Source organism: Microtus oregoni, unplaced genomic scaffold (genome assembly GCF_018167655.1).
Source record: "Microtus oregoni isolate MIOR12 unplaced genomic scaffold, Mior012 000019F_ref0000042, whole genome shotgun sequence".
Taxonomy (NCBI): Eukaryota; Metazoa; Chordata; class Mammalia; order Rodentia; family Cricetidae; genus Microtus; species Microtus oregoni.
In genome coordinates, this window is record NW_024543078.1 from 7499832 (window position 1) to 7519850 (window position 20019).

The 20019-nt window shown below is 41.9% G+C and overlaps 1 pseudogene; it reads right to left on the reverse strand.

Moving 5' to 3' along the window:
- Positions 1–17443: 17443 nt before the first annotated feature.
- LOC121459719 lies at positions 17444–19412 on the reverse strand (annotated as a pseudogene).
- Positions 19413–20019: the final 607 nt, after the last annotated feature.

The following is a 20019-nucleotide window of genomic DNA, read 5'->3' on the forward strand; positions in this document are numbered from 1 at the left end:
CTAAAGTACACACAGTAATAATCATGATTTTGTGGCCAATATTATAAATGTGGAATTCTAAATTTAAAACATTTTCTGGTTTAAAAAATAAATCTGGTCATCCATGCAGCTCTGCAGGTCTCTCTAATAGGGCCGGTATCTAAGTTCCTGACTGTACTCTCTGCAGGTCCAGGAGGGCCCACAGGACCATGTCATGTTCCTCCACGAAAGCTAACTCGGTCCAAGATTCTGACAACTCTGAAGCCATATGTGCCCCCACCAGTGCTACCTCGGGTCATTTCTGCAGGACCACCAAAGGCAGAAAGTCCGCATCCTCCTCGCTGCATGCCACCAGGGCAGCCTCACCAGGTGAAAATAGAGAGCCAGCTTGTGATGGTTATTCTCTGCCCACCGCTAAACAAACACACACACACATAAAGCTGAGCAGGTCCCCTTTTAAGGTTCTCAAACTCTGGGCTTTGAATCAAACAGAAAGGAAGCAAAGGTTACACAATAACAATAGTTACAGTGATAAAATTTCACTGAGTAAACAAATATTTGGGAACTATAAATCAAGACCCTGGCATTAACAGATAAGTTTTTCTAAAGTGAGTAAACTTAGTGACATTTTAATGAAAACTTACATCTCAAACTTTCCTTAAAGGTTGAAGAAACCAAGAAAGAAGAATTTCGTCCTGCAAAGGATGAGGATGGCATTGTGCCTCTGCCTACCGCCAACACTGAATTACCCGCATCTCCAGGTACAAGTCACAGAGGATTCGGTGAAAATTACACTTCACAACACTACAACGGATCACACATGTTCCTTAGGACTTACACTGGGCATGCAAGGGGGAGACCACATGCTGACTCTGAGCTTCCTCTTGTTAGCCACACTGGTGACACAATGTACCCTTGAAACATTATTTATTTGACAGTTTAAAAAAATTGGAATGTATTTGAAAACAAACAAAATCATGATCTTTGTTACAAAAAGGGGCCCTCTAGGTTCTCCACAATGCTACTGAGTATGCTCACAAGGGGTTCCCATTGTTAAATCTTAAAACAAGCATCTTTAAAAGGAAAAAAAAACCTCAATCAACTAATATTTAACTTGTTTTCATGTTTCTTCACAAATGGTGAAAATAATAAAGTACACACAGTAATAATCTTGACTTGTGGCCAACATTATACATGGGGAATGCTAAATTTAAAACATTTCTGGTTTGAAAAAATATATCTGGACGTCCATGTAGTTCTGCAGGTCTCTCTAGTAGGGCCGGTGTCTTAGATTCTGACTGTTCTGTCTGCATGTTTAGGAGTGCCCGCAGGACCATGTCATGTTCCTCCACGAAAGCTAACTCGGTCCAAGATTCTGACAACTCTGAAGCCATATGTGCCTCCACCAGTGCTACCTCGGGTCATTTCTGCAGGACCACCACAGGCAGAAAGTCTGCCCACTCCTCGCTGCATGCCACCAGGGCAGCCTCACCAGGTGAAATCAGAGAGCCACCTTGTGGTGGTTATTCTCTGCCCACCCCTAAACACACACACACACACACACACACACACACAAACACACACACACACACACAAACATATAAAGCTGAGCAGGTCCCCTTTTAAGTTTCTCAAACTCGGGGCTTTGAATCAAACAGAAAGGAAGCAAAGGTTACACAATAACAGTAGTAACAGTGATAAAATTTCGCTGAGTAAACAAATATTTGGGGACTATAAATCAAGACCCTGGCATTAACAGATAAGTTCTTCTAAAGTGAATAAAACGTAGTGACATTTTAATGAAAACTTACATCTCAAACTTTCCTTAAAGGTTGAAGAAACCAAGAAAGAAGAATTTCATCCTGCAAAGGATGAGGATATCATTGTTCCCATGTCTACCGCCAACACTGAATTACCTTCATCTCCAGGTACAAGTCACAGAGGATTCAGAAAAAATTACACTTCACAACACTACAACGGATCACACATGTTCCTTAGGACTTACACAGGGCATGCAAGGGGGAGACCACATGCTGACTCTGAGCTTCCTCTTGTTAGCCACACTGGTGACACCATGTATCCTCTGAAACATTATTTATTTGACATTTAAAAAAATTGTAATATATTTGAAAACAATCAAAACCATGATCTTTGTTACAAGAAGGGGCCCTCTCGGTTCTCCACAATGATACTGAGTATGTTCACAAGGGGTTCCCATTGGTAAGTCTTAACACAAACATCTTTAAAAAAAAAAAAAACTCAATCAACTACCATTTAACTTGTTTTAATGTTTCTTCACAAATGGTGAAAATACTAAAGTACACACAGTAATAATCATGATTTTGTGGCCAATATTATAAATGTGGAATTCTAAATTTAAAACATTTTCTGGTTTAAAAAATAAATCTGGTCATCCATGCAGCTCTGCAGGTCTCTGTAATAGGGCCGCTATCTAAGTTCCTGACTATTCTCTTTGCAGGTCCAGGAGGGCCCACAGGACCATGTCATGTTCCTCCACGAAAGCTAACTCGGTCCAAGATTCTGACAACTCTGAAGCCATATGTGCCTCCACCAGTGCTACCTCGGGTCATTTCTGCAGGACCACCACAGGCAGAAAGTCTGCCTACTCCTCGCTGCATGCCACCAGGGCAGCCTCACCAGGTAAAATAGAGAGCCACCTTGTGATGGTTATTCTCTGCCCACCGCTGAGCACACACACACACACACACACACAAACACACACACATAATGCTGAGCAGGTCCCCTTTTAAGGTTCTCAAACTCTGGGCTTTGAATCAAACAGAAAGGAAGCAAAGGTTACACAATAACAATAGTTACAGTGATAAAATTTCACTGAGTAAACAAATATTTGGGAACTATAAATCAAGACCCTGGCATTAACAGATAAGTTTTTCTAAAGTGAGTAAACTTAGTGACATTTTAATGAAAACTTACATCTCAAACTTTCCTTAAAGGTTGAAGAAACCAAGAAAGAAGAATTTCGTCCTGCAAAGGATGAGGATGGCATTGTGCCTCTGCCTACCGCCAACACTGAATTACCCGCATCTCCAGGTACAAGTCACAGAGGATTCGGTGAAAATTACACTTCACAACACTACAACGGATCACACATGTTCCTTAGGACCTACACTGGGCATGCAAGTGGGAGACCACATGCTGACTCTGAGCTTCCTCTTGTTAGCCACACTGGTGACACAATGTACCCTTGAAACATTATTTATTTGACAGTTTAAAAAAATTGGAATGTATTTGAAAACAAACAAAATCATGATCTTTGTTACAAAAAGGGGCCCTCTAGGTTCTCCACAATGCTACTGAGTATGCTCACAAGGGGTTCCCATTGTTAAATCTTAAAACAAGCATCTTTAAAAGGAAAAAAAAACCTCAATCAACTAATATTTAACTTGTTTTCATGTTTCTTCACAAATGGTGAAAATAATAAAGTACACACAGTAATAATCTTGACTTGTGGCCAACATTATACATGGGGAATGCTAAATTTAAAACATTTCTGGTTTGAAAAACTATATCTGGACGTCCATGTAGTTCTGCAGGTCTCTCTAGTAGGGCCGGTGTCTTAGATTCTGACTGTTCTGTCTGCATGTTTAGGAGTGCCCGCAGGACCATGTCATGTTCCTCCACGAAAGCTAACTCGGTCCAAGATTCTGACAACTCTGAAGCCATATGTGCCTCCACCAGTGCTACCTCGGGTCATTTCTGCAGGACCACCACAGGCAGAAAGTCTGCCCACTCCTCGATGCATGCCACCAGGGCAGCCTCACCAGGTGAAATCAGAGAGCCACCTTGTGATGGTTATTCTCTGCCACCCCTAAACACACACACACACACACACACACAAACACACACACACACACAAACATATAAAGCTGAGCAGGTCCCCTTTTAAGTTTCTCAAACTCGGGGCTTTGAATCAAACAGAAAGGAAGCAAAGGTTACACAATAACAGTAGTAACAGTGATAAAATTTCGCTGAGTAAACAAATATTTGGGGACTATAAATCAAGACCCTGGCATTAACAGATAAGTTCTTCTAAAGTGAATAAAACTTAGTGACATTTTAATGAAAACTTACATCTCAAACTTTCCTTAAAGGTTGAAGAAACCAAGAAAGAAGAATTTCATCCTGCAAAGGATGAGGATATCATTGTTCCCATGTCTACCGCCAACACTGAATTACCTTCATCTCCAGGTACAAGTCACAGAGGATTCGGAAAAAATTACACTTCACAACACTACAACGGATCACACATGTTCCTTAGGACTTACACAGGGCATGCAAGGGGGAGACCACATGCTGACTCTGAGCTTCCTCTTGTTAGCCACACTGGTGACACCATGTATCCTCTTAAACATTATTTATTTGACATTTAAAAAAATTGTAATATATTTGAAAACAATCAAAACCATGATCTTTGTTACAAGAAGGGGCCCTCTCGGTTCTCCACAATGATACTGAGTATGTTCACAAGGGGTTCCCATTGGTAAGTCTTAACACAAACATCTTTAAAAAAAAAAAAAAAACTCAATCAACTACCATTTAACTTGTTTTAATGTTTCTTCACAAATGGTGAAAATACTAAAGTACACACAGTAATAATCATGATTTTGTGGCCAATATTATAAATGTGGAATTCTAAATTTAAAACATTTTCTGGTTTAAAAAATAAATCTGGTCATCCATGCAGCTCTGCAGGTCTCTGTAATAGGGCCGGTATCTAAGTTCCTGACTATTCTCTTTGCAGGTCCAGGAGGGCCCACACGACCATGTCATGTTCCTCCACGAAAGCTAACTCGGTCCAAGATTCTGACAACTCTGAAGCCATATGTGCCTCCACCAGTGCTACCTCGGGTCATTTCTGCAGGACCACCACAGGCAGAAAGTCTGCCTACTCCTCGCTGCATGCCACCAGGGCAGCCTCACCAGGTAAAATAGAGAGCCACCTTGTGATGGTTATTCTCTGCCCACCGCTGAGCACACACACACACACACACACAAACACACACACATAATGCTGAGCAGGTCCCCTTTTAAGGTTCTCAAACTCTGGGCTTTGAATCAAACAGAAAGGAAGCAAAGGTTACACAATAACAATAGTTACAGTGATAAAATTTCACTGAGTAAACAAATATTTGGGAACTATAAATCAAGACCCTGGCATTAACAGATAAGTTTTTCTAAAGTGAGTAAACTTAGTGACATTTTAATGAAAACTTACATCTCAAACTTTCCTTAAAGGTTGAAGAAACCAAGAAAGAAGAATTTCGTCCTGCAAAGGATGAGGATGGCATTGTGCCTCTGCCTACCGCCAACACTGAATTACCCGCATCTCCAGGTACAAGTCACAGAGGATTCGGTGAAAATTACACTTCACAACACTACAACGGATCACACATGTTCCTTAGGACCTACAATGGGCATGCAAGGGGGAGACCACATGCTGACTCTGAGCTTCCTCTTGTTAGCCACACTGGTGACACAATGTACCCTTGAAACATTATTTATTTGACAGTTTAAAAAAATTGGAATGTATTTGAAAACAAACAAAATCATGATCTTTGTTACAAAAAGGGGCCCTCTAGGTTCTCCACAATGCTACTGAGTATGCTCACAAGGGGTTCCCATTGTTAAATCTTAAAACAAGCATCTTTAAAAGGAAAAAAAAACCTCAATCAACTAATATTTAACTTGTTTTCATGTTTCTTCACAAATGGTGAAAATAATAAAGTACACACAGTAATAATCTTGACTTGTGGCCAACATTATACATGGGGAATGCTAAATTTAAAACATTTCTGGTTTGAAAAAATATATCTGGACGTCCATGTAGTTCTGCAGGTCTCTCTAGTAGGGCCGGTGTCTTAGATTCTGACTGTTCTGTCTGCATGTTTAGGAGTGCCCGCAGGACCATGTCATGTTCCTCCACGAAAGCTAACTCGGTCCAAGATTCTGACAACTCTGAAGCCATATGTGCCTCCACCAGTGCTACCTCGGGTCATTTCTGCAGGACCACCACAGGCAGAAAGTCTGCCCACTCCTCGCTGCATGCCACCAGGGCAGCCTCACCAGGTGAAATCAGAGAGCCACCTTGTGATGGTTATTCTCTGCCCACCCCTAAACACACACACACACACACACACACACAAACACACACACACACACACGAACAGATAAAGCTTCGCAGGTCCCCTTTTAAGGTTCTCAAACTCTGGGCTTTGAATCAAACAGAAAGGAAGCAAAGGTTCCACAATAACAGTAGTAACAGTGATAAAATTTCACTGAGCAAACAAATATTTGGGGACTATAAAACAAGACCCTGGCATTAACAGATAAGTTCTTCTAAAGTGAATAAAACTTAGTGACATCTTAATGAAAATTTACATCTCAAACTATCCTTAAAGGTTGAAGAAACCAAGAAAGAAGAATTTCATCCTGCAAAGGATGAGGATGGCATTGTGCCCCTTTCTACTGCCAACACTGAATTACGTTCATCTCCAGGTAAAAGTCACAGAGGATTCGGTGAAAATTACACTTCACAACACTACAATGGATCACACACGTTCCTTAGGACTTACACTGGGCATGCAAGGGGGAGACCACATGCTGACTCTTAGCTTCCTCTTGGTAGCCACACTGGTGACACCATGTACCCTCTGAAACATTATTTATTTGACGTTTAAAAACAATTGTAATGTATTTGAAAACAATCAAAACCCTGATCTTTGTTACAAGAAGGGGCCCTCTCGGTTCTCCACAATGATACTGAGTATGCTCACAAGGGGTTCCCTTTGTTAAGTCTTAATACAAGCATCTTTAAAAGAAAAAAAAATTCAGTCAACTACCATTTAACTTGTTTTAATGTTTCTTCACAAATGGTGAAAACACTAAAGTACACACAGTAATAATCATGATTTTGTGGCCAATATTATAAATGTGGAATTCTAAATTTAAAACATTTCTGGTTTTAAAAAATAAATCTGGTCATCCATGCAGCTCTGCAGGTCTCTCTAGTAGGGCCAGTATCAAAGTTCCTGACTGTTCTCTCTGCAGGTCCAGGAGGGCCCACAGGACCATGTCAGGTTCCTCCACGAAAGCTAACTCGGTCCAAGATTCTGACAACTCTGAAGCCATATGTGCCTCCACCAGTGCTACCTCGGGTCATTTCTGCAGGACCACCACAGGCAGAAAGTCTGCATCCTCCTCGCTGCATGCCACCAGGGCAGCCTCACCAGGTGAAAACAGAGAGCCACCTTGTGAAGTTTATTCTCTGCCCACCCCTTAACACACACACACACACACACACACACACACACACACACACACATAAAGCTGAGCAAGTCCCCTTTTAAGGTTCTCAAACTCTGGGCTTTGAATCAAACAGAAAGGAAGCAAAGGTTACACAATAACAGTAGTTACAGTGATAAAATTTCGCTGAGCAAACAAATATTTGGGGACTATAAATCAAGACCCTGGCATTAACAGATAAGTTCTTCTAAAGTGAGTATACTTAGTGACATTTTAATGAAATCTTACATCTCAAACTTTCCTTAAAGGTTGAAGAAACCAAGAAAGAAGAATTTCGTCCTGCAAAGGATGAGGATGGCATTGTGCCCCTGCCTACCGCCAACACTGAGTTACCTTCATCTCCAGGTACAAGTCACAGACGTGACATTCTTTAGGATTCAGAGAAAATTACACTTCACGACACCACAATGAATCACAAACGTTCTTTAGGACTTACCCTTGGCATGCAAGGGGAGGCCACATGCTGACTCTGAGCTTCCTATTGGTAGCCACACTGGAGACAGCATGGACCCTCTGCAACATTAATTATTTCACAGTTAAAAAAAATTGGAATGTATTTGAAAACATTCACAACCATGAATTTTGTTACAAGAAGGGGCCCTCTCGGTTCTCCACAATGATACTGAGTATGCTCACAAGGGGTTCCCATTGGTAAGTCTTAAAACAAACATCTTTAAAAAAAAAAAAAAAACTCAATCAACTACCATTTAACTTGTTTTAATGTTTCTTCACAAATGGTGAAAATACTAAAGTACACACAGTAATAATCATGATTTTGTGGCCAATATTATAAATGTGGAATTCTAAATTTAAAACATTTTCTGGTTTAAAAAACAAATCTGGTCATCCATGCAGCTCTGTAGGTCTCTCTAATAGGGCCGGTATCTAAGTTCCTGACTATTCTCTTTGCAGGTCCAGGAGGGCCCACAGGACCATGTCATGTTCCTCCACGAAAGCTAACTCGGTCCAAGATTCTGACAACTCTGAAGCCATATGTGCCTCCACCAGTGCTACCTCGGGTCATTTCTGCAGGACCACCACAGGCAGAAAGTCTGCGTACTCCTCACTGCATGCCACCAGGGCAGCCTCACCAGGTAAAATAGAGAGCCACCTTGTGATGGTTATTCTCTGCCCACCGCTGAGCACACACACACACACACAGACACACAAACACACACACATAAAGCTGAGCAGGTCCCCTTTTAAGGTTCTCAAACTCTGGGCTTTGAATCAAACAGAAAGGAAGCAAAGGTTACACAATAACAATAGTTACAGTGATAAAATTTCACTGAGTAAACAAACATTTGGGAACTATAAATCAAGACCCTGGCATTAACAGATAAGTTTTTCTAAAGTGAGTAAACTTAGTGACATTTTAATGAAAACTTACATCTCAAACTTTCCTTAAAGGTTGAAGAAACCAAGAAAGAAGAATTTCGTCCTGCAAAGGATGAGGATGGCATTGTGCCTCTGCCTACCGCCAACACTGAATTACCCGCATCTCCAGGTACAAGTCACAGAGGATTCGGAGAAAATTACACTTCACAACACTACAACGGATCACACATGTTCCTTAGGACCTACACTGGGCATGCAAGTGGGAGACCACATGCTGACTCTGAGCTTCCTCTTGTTAGCCACACTGGTGACACCATGTATCCTCTTAAACATTATTTATTTGACGTTTAAAAAAAATTGTAATGTATTTGAAAACAATCAAAACCATGATCTTTGTTACAAGAAGGGGCCCTCTCAGGTCTCCACAATGATACTGAGTATGATCACAAGGGGTTCCAATTGTTAAGTCTTAAAACAAGCATCTTTAAAAGAAAATAAAAATTCAGTCAACTACCATTTAACTTGTTTTAATGTTTCTTCACAAATGGTGAAAATACTAAAGTACACACAGTAATAATCATGATTTTGTGGCCAATATTATAAAGGTGGAATTCTAAATTTAAAACATTTTCTGGTTTAAAAAATAAATCTGGTCATCCATGCAGCTCTGCAGGTCTCTCTAGTAGGGCCGGTATCTAAGTTTCTGTCTGTTCTCTCTGCAGGTCCAGGAGGGCCCACAGGACCATGTCATGTTCCTCCACGAAAGCTAACTCGGTCCAAGATTCTGACAACTCTGAAGCCATATGTGCCTCCACCAGTGCTACCTCGGGTCATTTCTGCAGGACCACCACAGGCAGAAAGTCCGCATCCTCCTCGCTGCATGCCACCAGGGCAGCCTCACCAGGTGAAATCAGAGAGCCACCTTGTGACGTTTATTCTCTGCCTACCCCTAAACACACACACACACACACACACACACACACACACACACACACACACACACACATAAAGCTGATCAGGTCCCCTTTTAAGGTTCTCAAACTCTGGGCTTTGAATCAAACAGAAAGGAAGCAAAGGTTACACAATAACAGTAGTAACAGTGATAAAATTTCGCTGAGCAAACAAATATTTGGGGACTATAATTCAAGACCCTGGCATTAACAGATAAGTTCTTCTAAAGTGAATAAAACTTAGTGACATTTTAATGAAAATTTACATCTCAAACTTTCCTTAAAGGTTGAAGAAACAAAGAAAGAAGATTTTCATCCTGCAAAGGATGAGGATGTCATTGTGCTCATGTCTACCGCCAACACTGAATTACCTTCATCTCCAGGTACAAGTCACAGAGGATTCGGAGAAAATTACACTTCACAACACTACAATGGATCACACACGTTCCTTAGGACTTACACTGGGCATGCAAGGGGGAGACCACATGCTGACTCTGAGCTTCCTCTTGTTAGCCACACTGGTGAAACCATGTATCCTCTGAAACATTATTTATTTGACATTTAAAAAAAATTGTAATGTATTTGAAAACAATCAAAACCATGATCTTTGTTACAAGAAGGGGCCCTCTCGGGTCTCCACAATGATTCTGAGTATGCTCACAAGGGGTTCCCTTTGTTAAGTCTTAATACAAGCATCTTTAAAAGAAAAAAAAATTCAGTCAACTACCATTTAACTTGTTTTAATGTTTCTTCACAAATGGTGAAAACACTAAAGTACACACAGTAATAATCATGATTTTGTGGCCAATATTATAAATGTGGAATTCTAAATTTAAAACATTTCTGGTTTTAAAAAATAAATCTGGTCATCCATGCAGCTCTGCAGGTCTCTCTAGTAGGGCCAGTATCAAAGTTCCTGACTGTTCTCTCTGCAGGTCCAGGAGGGCCCACAGGACCATGTCAGGTTCCTCCACGAAAGCTAACTCGGTCCAAGATTCTGACAACTCTGAAGCCATATGTGCCTCCACCAGTGCTACCTCGGGTCATTTCTGCAGGACCACCACAGGCAGAAAGTCCGCATCCTCCTCGCTGCATGCCACCAGGGCAGCCTCACCAGGTGAAAACAGAGAGCCACCTTGTGAAGTTTATTCTCTGCCCACCCCTTAACACACACACACACACACACACACACACACACACACACACACACATAAAGCTGAGCAAGTCCCCTTTTAAGGTTCTCAAACTCTGGGCTTTGAATCAAACAGAAAGGAAGCAAAGGTTACACAATAACAGTAGTTACAGTGATAAAATTTCGCTGAGCAAACAAATATTTGGGGACTATAAATCAAGACCCTGGCATTAACAGATAAGTTCTTCTAAAGTGAGTATACTTAGTGACATTTTAATGAAATCTTACATCTCAAACTTTCCTTAAAGGTTGAAGAAACCAAGAAAGAAGAATTTCGTCCTGCAAAGGATGAGGATGGCATTGTGCCCCTGCCTACCGCCAACACTGAGTTACCTTCATCTCCAGGTACAAGTCACAGACGTGACATTCTTTAGGATTCAGAGAAAATTACACTTCACGACACCACAATGGATCACAAACGTTCTTTAGGACTTACCCTTGGCATGCAAGGGGAGGCCACATGCTGACTCTGAGCTTCCTATTGGTAGCCACACTGGAGACAACATGGACCCTCTGCAACATTAATTATTTCACAGTTAAAAAAAATTGGAATGTATTTGAAAACATTCACAACCATGAATTTTGTTACAAGAAGGGGCCCTCTCGGTTCTCCACAATGATACTGAGTATGCTCACAAGGGGTTCCCATTGGTAAGTCTTAAAACAAACATCTTTAAAAAAAAAAAAAACTCAATCAACTACCATTTAACTTGTTTTAATGTTTCTTCACAAATGGTGAAAATACTAAAGTACACACAGTAATAATCATGATTTTGTGGCCAATATTATAAATGTGGAATTCTAAATTTAAAACATTTTCTGGTTTAAAAAACAAATCTGGTCATCCATGCAGCTCTGTAGGTCTCTCTAATAGGGCCGGTATCTAAGTTCCTGACTATTCTCTTTGCAGGTCCAGGAGGGCCCACAGGACCATGTCATGTTCCTCCACGAAAGCTAACTCGGTCCAAGATTCTGACAACTCTGAAGCCATATGTGCCTCCACCAGTGCTACCTCGGGTCATTTCTGCAGGACCACCACAGGCAGAAAGTCTGCGTACTCCTCACTGCATGCCACCAGGGCAGCCTCACCAGGTAAAATAGAGAGCCACCTTGTGATGGTTATTCTCTGCCCACCGCTGAGCACACACACAGACACACACAAACACACACACATAAAGCTGAGCAGGTCCCCTTTTAAGGTTCTCAAACTCTGGGCTTTGAATCAAACAGAAAGGAAGCAAAGGTTACACAATAACAATAGTTACAGTGATAAAATTTCACTGAGTAAACAAACATTTGGGAACTATAAATCAAGACCCTGGCATTAACAGATAAGTTTTTCTAAAGTGAGTAAACTTAGTGACATTTTAATGAAAACTTACATCTCAAACTTTCCTTAAAGGTTGAAGAAACCAAGAAAGAAGAATTTTGTCCTGCAAAGGATGAGGATGGCATTGTGCCTCTGCCTACCGCCAACACTGAATTACCCGCATCTCCAGGTACAAGTCACAGAGGATTCGGAGAAAATTACACTTCACAACACTACAACGGATCACACATGTTCCTTAGGACCTACACTGGGCATGCAAGTGGGAGACCACATGCTGACTCTGAGCTTCCTCTTGTTAGCCACACTGGTGACACCATGTATCCTCTTAAACATTATTTATTTGACGTTTAAAAAAAATTGTAATGTATTTGAAAACAATCAAAACCATGATCTTTGTTACAAGAAGGGGCCCTCTCAGGTCTCCACAATGATACTGAGTATGATCACAAGGGGTTCCAATTGTTAAGTCTTAAAACAAGCATCTTTAAAAGAAAATAAAAATTCAGTCAACTACCATTTAACTTGTTTTAATGTTTCTTCACAAATGGTGAAAATACTAAAGTACACACAGTAATAATCATGATTTTGTGGCCAATATTATAAAGGTGGAATTCTAAATTTAAAACATTTTCTGGTTTAAAAAATAAATCTGGTCATCCATGCAGCTCTGCAGGTCTCTCTAGTAGGGCCGGTATCTAAGTTTCTGTCTGTTCTCTCTGCAGGTCCAGGAGGGCCCACAGGACCATGTCATGTTCCTCCACGAAAGCTAACTCGGTCCAAGATTCTGACAACTCTGAAGCCATATGTGCCTCCACCAGTGCTACCTCGGGTCATTTCTGCAGGACCACCACAGGCAGAAAGTCCGCATCCTCCTCGCTGCATGCCACCAGGGCAGCCTCACCAGGTGAAAACAGAGAGCCACCTTGTGACGTTTATTCTCTGCCTACCCCTAAACACACACACACACACACACACACACACACACACACACACATAAAGCTGATCAGGTCCCCTTTTAAGGTTCTCAAACTCTGGGCTTTGAATCAAACAGAAAGGAAGCAAAGGTTACACAATAACAGTAGTAACAGTGATAAAATTTCGCTGAGCAAACAAATATTTGGGGACTATAATTCAAGACCCTGGCATTAACAGATAAGTTCTTCTAAAGTGAATAAAACTTAGTGACATTTTAATGAAAATTTACATCTCAAACTTTCCTTAAAGGTTGAAGAAACAAAGAAAGAAGATTTTCATCCTGCAAAGGATGAGGATGTCATTGTGCTCATGTCTACCGCCAACACTGAATTACCTTCATCTCCAGGTACAAGTCACAGAGGATTCGGAGAAAATTACACTTCACAACACTACAATGGATCACACACGTTCCTTAGGACTTACACTGGGCATGCAAGGGGGAGACCACATGCTGACTCTGAGCTTCCTCTTGTTAGCCACACTGGTGAAACCATGTATCCTCTGAAACATTATTTATTTGACATTTAAAAAAAATTGTAATGTATTTGAAAACAATCAAAACCATGATCTTTGTTACAAGAAGGGGCCCTCTCGGGTCTCCACAATGATTCTGAGTATGCTCACAAGGGGTTCCCTTTGTTAAGTCTTAATACAAGCATCTTTAAAAGAAAAAAAAATTCAGTCAACTACCATTTAACTTGTTTTAATGTTTCTTCACAAATGGTGAAAACACTAAAGTACACACAGTAATAATCATGATTTTGTGGCCAATATTATAAATGTGGAATTCTAAATTTAAAACATTTCTGGTTTTAAAAAATAAATCTGGTCATCCATGCAGCTCTGCAGGTCTCTCTAGTAGGGCCAGTATCAAAGTTCCTGACTGTTCTCTCTGCAGGTCCAGGAGGGCCCACAGGACCATGTCAGGTTCCTCCACGAAAGCTAACTCGGTCCAAGATTCTGACAACTCTGAAGCCATATGTGCCTCCACCAGTGCTACCTCGGGTCATTTCTGCAGGACCACCACAGGCAGAAAGTCCGCATCCTCCTCGCTGCATGCCACCAGGGCAGCCTCACCAGGTGAAAACAGAGAGCCACCTTGTGAAGTTTATTCTCTGCCCACCCCTTAACACACACACACACACACACACACACACACACACACACACACATAAAGCTGAGCAAGTCCCCTTTTAAGGTTCTCAAACTCTGGGCTTTGAATCAAACAGAAAGGAAGCAAAGGTTACACAATAACAGTAGTTACAGTGATAAAATTTCGCTGAGCAAACAAATATTTGGGGACTATAAATCAAGACCCTGGCATTAACAGATAAGTTCTTCTAAAGTGAGTATACTTAGTGACATTTTAATGAAATCTTACATCTCAAACTTTCCTTAAAGGTTGAAGAAACCAAGAAAGAAGAATTTCGTCCTGCAAAGGATGAGGATGGCATTGTGCCCCTGCCTACCGCCAACACTGAGTTACCTTCATCTCCAGGTACAAGTCACAGACGTGACATTCTTTAGGATTCAGAGAAAATTACACTTCACGACACCACAATGGATCACAAACGTTCTTTAGGACTTACCCTTGGCATGCAAGGGGAGGCCACATGCTGACTCTGAGCTTCCTATTGGTAGCCACACTGGAGACAACATGGACCCTCTGCAACATTAATTATTTCACAGTTAAAAAAAATTGGAATGTATTTGAAAACATTCACAACCATGAATTTTGTTACAAGAAGGGGCCCTCTCGGTTCTCCACAATGATACTGAGTATGCTCACAAGGGGTTCCCATTGGTAAGTCTTAAAACAAACATCTTTAAAAAAAAAAAAAAACTCAATCAACTACCATTTAACTTGTTTTAATGTTTCTTCACAAATGGTGAAAATACTAAATTACACACAGTAATAATCATGATTTTGTGGCCAATATTATAAATGTGGAATTCTAAATTTAAAACATTTTCTGGTTTAAAAAACAAATCTGGTCATCCATGCAGCTCTGTAGGTCTCTCTAATAGGGCCGGTATCTAAGTTCCTGACTATTCTCTTTGCAGGTCCAGGAGGGCCCACAGGACCATGTCATGTTCCTCCACGAAAGCTAACTCGGTCCAAGATTCTGACAACTCTGAAGCCATATGTGCCTCCACCAGTGCTACCTCGGGTCATTTCTGCAGGACCACCACAGGCAGAAAGTCTGCGTACTCCTCACTGCATGCCACCAGGGCAGCCTCACCAGGTAAAATAGAGAGCCACCTTGTGATGGTTATTCTCTGCCCACCGCTGAGCACACACACACACACACACACACAAACACACACACATAAAGCTGAGCAGGTCCCCTTTTAAGGTTCTCAAACTCTGGGCTTTGAATCAAACAGAAAGGAAGCAAAGGTTACACAATAACAATAGTTACAGTGATAAAATTTCACTGAGTAAACAAACATTTGGGAACTATAAATCAAGACCCTGGCATTAACAGATAAGTTTTTCTAAAGTGAGTAAACTTAGTGACATTTTAATGAAAACTTACATCTCAAACTTTCCTTAAAGGTTGAAGAAACCAAGAAAGAAGAATTTTGTCCTGCAAAGGATGAGGATGGCATTGTGCCTCTGCCTACCGCCAACACTGAATTACCCGCATCTCCAGGTACAAGTCACAGAGGATTCGGAGAAAATTACACTTCACAACACTACAACGGATCACACATGTTCCTTAGGACCTACACTGGGCATGCAAGTGGGAGACCACATGCTGACTCTGAGCTTCCTCTTGTTAGCCACACTGGTGACACCATGTATCCTCTTAAACATTATTTATTTGACGTTTAAAAAAAATTGTAATGTATTTGAAAACAATCAAAACCATGATCTTTGTTACAAGAAGGGGCCCTCTCAGGTCTCCACAATGATACTGAGTATGATCACAAGGGGTTCCAATTGTTAAGTCTTAAAACAAGCATCTTTAAAAGAAAATAAAAATTCAGTCAACTACCATTTAACTTGTTTTAATGTTTCTTCACAAATGGTGAAAATACTAAAGTACACACAGTAATAATCATGATTTTGTGGCCAATATTATAAAGGTGGAATTCTAAATTTAAAACATTTTCTGGTTTAAAAAATAAATCTGGTCATCCATGCAGCTCTGCAGGTCTCTCTAGTAGGGCCGGTATCTAAGTTTCTGTCTGTTCTCTCTGCAGGTCCAGGAGGGCCCACAGGACCATGTCATGTTCCTCCACGAAAGCTAACTCGGTCCAAGATTCTGACAACTCTGAAGCCATATGTGCCTCCACCAGTGCTACCTCGGGTCATTTCTGCAGGACCACCACAGGCAGAAAGTCCGCATCCTCCTCGCTGCATGCCACCAGGGCAGCCTCACCAGGTGAAAACAGAGAGCCACCTTGTGAAGTTTATTCTCTGCCCACCCCTTAACACACACACACACACACACACACACACACACACACACACACACATAAAGCTGAGCAAGTCCCCTTTTAAGGTTCTCAAACTCTGGGCTTTGAATCAAACAGAAAGGAAGCAAAGGTTACACAATAACAGTAGTTACAGTGATAAAATTTCGCTGAGCAAACAAATATTTGGGGACTATAAATCAAGACCCTGGCATTAACAGATAAGTTCTTCTAAAGTGAGTATACTTAGTGACATTTTAATGAAATCTTACATCTCAAACTTTCCTTAAAGGTTGAAGAAACCAAGAAAGAAGAATTTCGTCCTGCAAAGGATGAGGATGGCATTGTGCCCCTGCCTACCGCCAACACTGAGTTACCTTCATCTCCAGGTACAAGTCACAGACGTGACATTCTTTAGGATTCAGAGAAAATTACACTTCACGACACCACAATGGATCACAAACGTTCTTTAGGACTTACCCTTGGCATGCAAGGGGAGGCCACATGCTGACTCTGAGCTTCCTCTTGGTAGCCACACTGGAGACAACATGGACCCTCTGCAACATTACTTATTTCACAGTTAAAAAAAATTGGAATGTATTTGAAAACATTCACAACCATGAATTTTGTTACAAGAAGGGGCCCTCTCGGTTCTCCACAATGATACTGAGTATGCTCACAAGGGGTTCCCTTTGTTATGTCTTAAAACAGGCATCTTTACAAGAAAAAAAAAACTCAATCAACTACCATTTAACTTGTTTTAATATTTCTTCACAAATGCTGAAAATACTAAAGTACACACTGTAATAATTATGACTTCGTGGCCACATTATAAATGTGGAATTCTAAATTTAAAACATTTTCTTGTTTTAAAAAATAAATCTGGTCATCCATGTAGCTCTGCAGGTCTCTCTAGTAGGGCCGGTCTCTAAGTTCCTGACTGTTCTTGCCTTTATCCACTTACGCAGGTCCTCCAGGTCCGCATCTTCTTCAGTCCACCTGTTCCAACAATGGTCCAGGAGGGCCCACAGGACCATGTCATGTTCCTCCACCAAAGCTAACTCGTTCCAATATTCGGACAACTCTGAAGTCATATGTGCCTCCACCACTGCTACCTCGGAACAATTCTCCAGTGCCACCATGGTCCATATGGACACCTCTTCTTCCTTGCATGCCACCACTGCAGCCTTGGCCACTATCTCATCCCGGAGGTTGGAAGGGTTGCGGGAGGAAGCCCTCAGGTTTGGGGCCTTACCCTGGTTGCATTCTGTTCTCCAGTTCATTTTCTGAGTTCCACATACCTGCATGGGACACGGCCAATTTCCTGCTCATTGCTGGACATTTCCTCCTCCACATGGGGGTTCCTAAGTAGCCTTAGTGTTTTCATGGGGTGAAGCCCCTTTGTCTCCTCCAATGCCTCCCATGCAACCCATGGGTCCTTTGGGACCTCATGAGCTATTATGACCTCCACGGAGCAGTGGTGGCATTCCTCTCCCCTCACGAGGTGTCATGGCACTCCACATGCTATTCTTTGGAGGTTTCTTTCACGCAAGAGAAGCTTTAAGTATTCTTCCTTGAAAATCCTTTCCATCCAACCATTCCACAGCAGCCTTGGCAGTTGGCAGATCTTCATAGGCCACCGTGGCATCCCCTTTAGGCATTCCTCTCTCCTTATCCAAATAGATGTGGATCATGGGATGCCCAGTTCTCTTGTTCATCTTAACAACCCCACACTGCTTACCGAAGTCTGCCAGATCATCCAGAGTCACATTGTCATTTAAACCTTGCACATAAATTGCACTGTTGTCAGAATCCTCATCAGGATCTATAGGAAGGCCTAGATCAGGACCTGGTCCTTCATCCATGGGTCCACCAGGCTTATTGATGCCACCTTGGTCTCTAATGCCCATTCCACTGCATCCTCCTCCCTGCCCACCTCTGCTCATGCCTCCATGCTTAAATCCCCTTCTTCTCCTCTCCCGGTTATTAGGGCCACTCATGTTCTGGTTCTCTCCTGGTTGGAAAATCCTCCAGACTCCTGCCCCCGACACCATTTGGTGTGGTCCTGTCGGAATGAACTCTGTTCCCTGTAGCTGCTGCTCTGTTGGCTATATTGACTTGGAGCCTGGCTGTAGGACCCAGTCTGAGGGGGGTAACTAATGGGAGGCTGCTGCCCATAGCTGCTTTGTTGACCATAGCTACTCTGCTGTCCATAGTTGCTAGGTTGCTCATAGATGTTCTGTTGAGATTAACTGCTCTGATCATAACTAGTTGCTTGTGAAGAGGAAGATAGGATGTGTAGCATAAGATGTGTAGGAGGATAGGGTGGAGATGCAGTGACTGGCTGCATGGGGTAGCTCCCAGGTGCTTGGGGATATCTGTAATTACTCTGTCCATACCCTAGGCTGGGCTGGTTATAAACCCCTGTGATAGATTGAGGTTGACTAGTCTCAGTGGGCTCGTTTGCATCCTGTGGTCTTGCAGGTGCAGCGGCGGCTGCTGGCTGCTGGCCATAGGCTGGGTAGGCAGGCTGGGTGCCATATGCAGACTGAGCTGCACAAGGTTCTTGGGTTGTGGTGACTGGAGCAGTGGTGGTGTCATGAGCACCAGTGCCACATACTTGAACAGTCTGGCTGTATGACTGGGGGCAGTTGGAGTGGTATCACCAGTGGGAGGCTGTCCATAAGAAGTCACATATTCAGTCTGCCTGTAGGTGGCAGTGCTCTGAGCTGATATCAGTAGGCTGTCCATAGGTTCCATAGCTTTGTTTCCCATAGGCCTGGGTGGTCTGTGCATATCCTTGAGTTTGCTGGGCTGTGTAAGCACTGTAGCCCTGCTGGGCTGCAGCTTGACTGTAGGTACTGTAATCCGTGGACACCATTTTCTCTCCTTCCTCCTCATTCACTCTTCCTCGGCAACATTCTGACCCTGTTCTTGAAACTTGCTTCTAAGAGAACACAAATGTGATAGCTTCACTACTGATCAGGAATCTGCTCTTGTTCATGTGCCAGGTGACGCTTTCGACCCTCAGAGTGCTAATGAGGATTTCAGTGCTACCAGTCCAGCTGAATACACCCACTATGCAACTCACTCCAAGGTTCTGCCACTTTGGGAAGCAACAATGGCACTGCTGATGATAACCACCGGAATATGGTTTTTGAAATTTGTATCAACAGTGATGATGTGGGTATTCAACCTAATTTAACATGTGACATGCATTAAAATGAGTTTAACAAGGTAAGTTAGACCACAGCAGTGGTTTTAAATAGATGATGACTTATGCACTAGAAACCCAATTCTCTTTGGCACCAATACATATCATAACTAAATTTTGTGCTATATATAGGACTCTTTAGCTATTACCTAAAACTAGAAAAAATGCTTATCTTTTCCAATCATATTGAAAATACATCTAACATGAAACTTGTATTGTCTGAATGGCTAAGCAGAGAAATGTAACTGTTAGATATTAGTTTCTATTTTTCTCT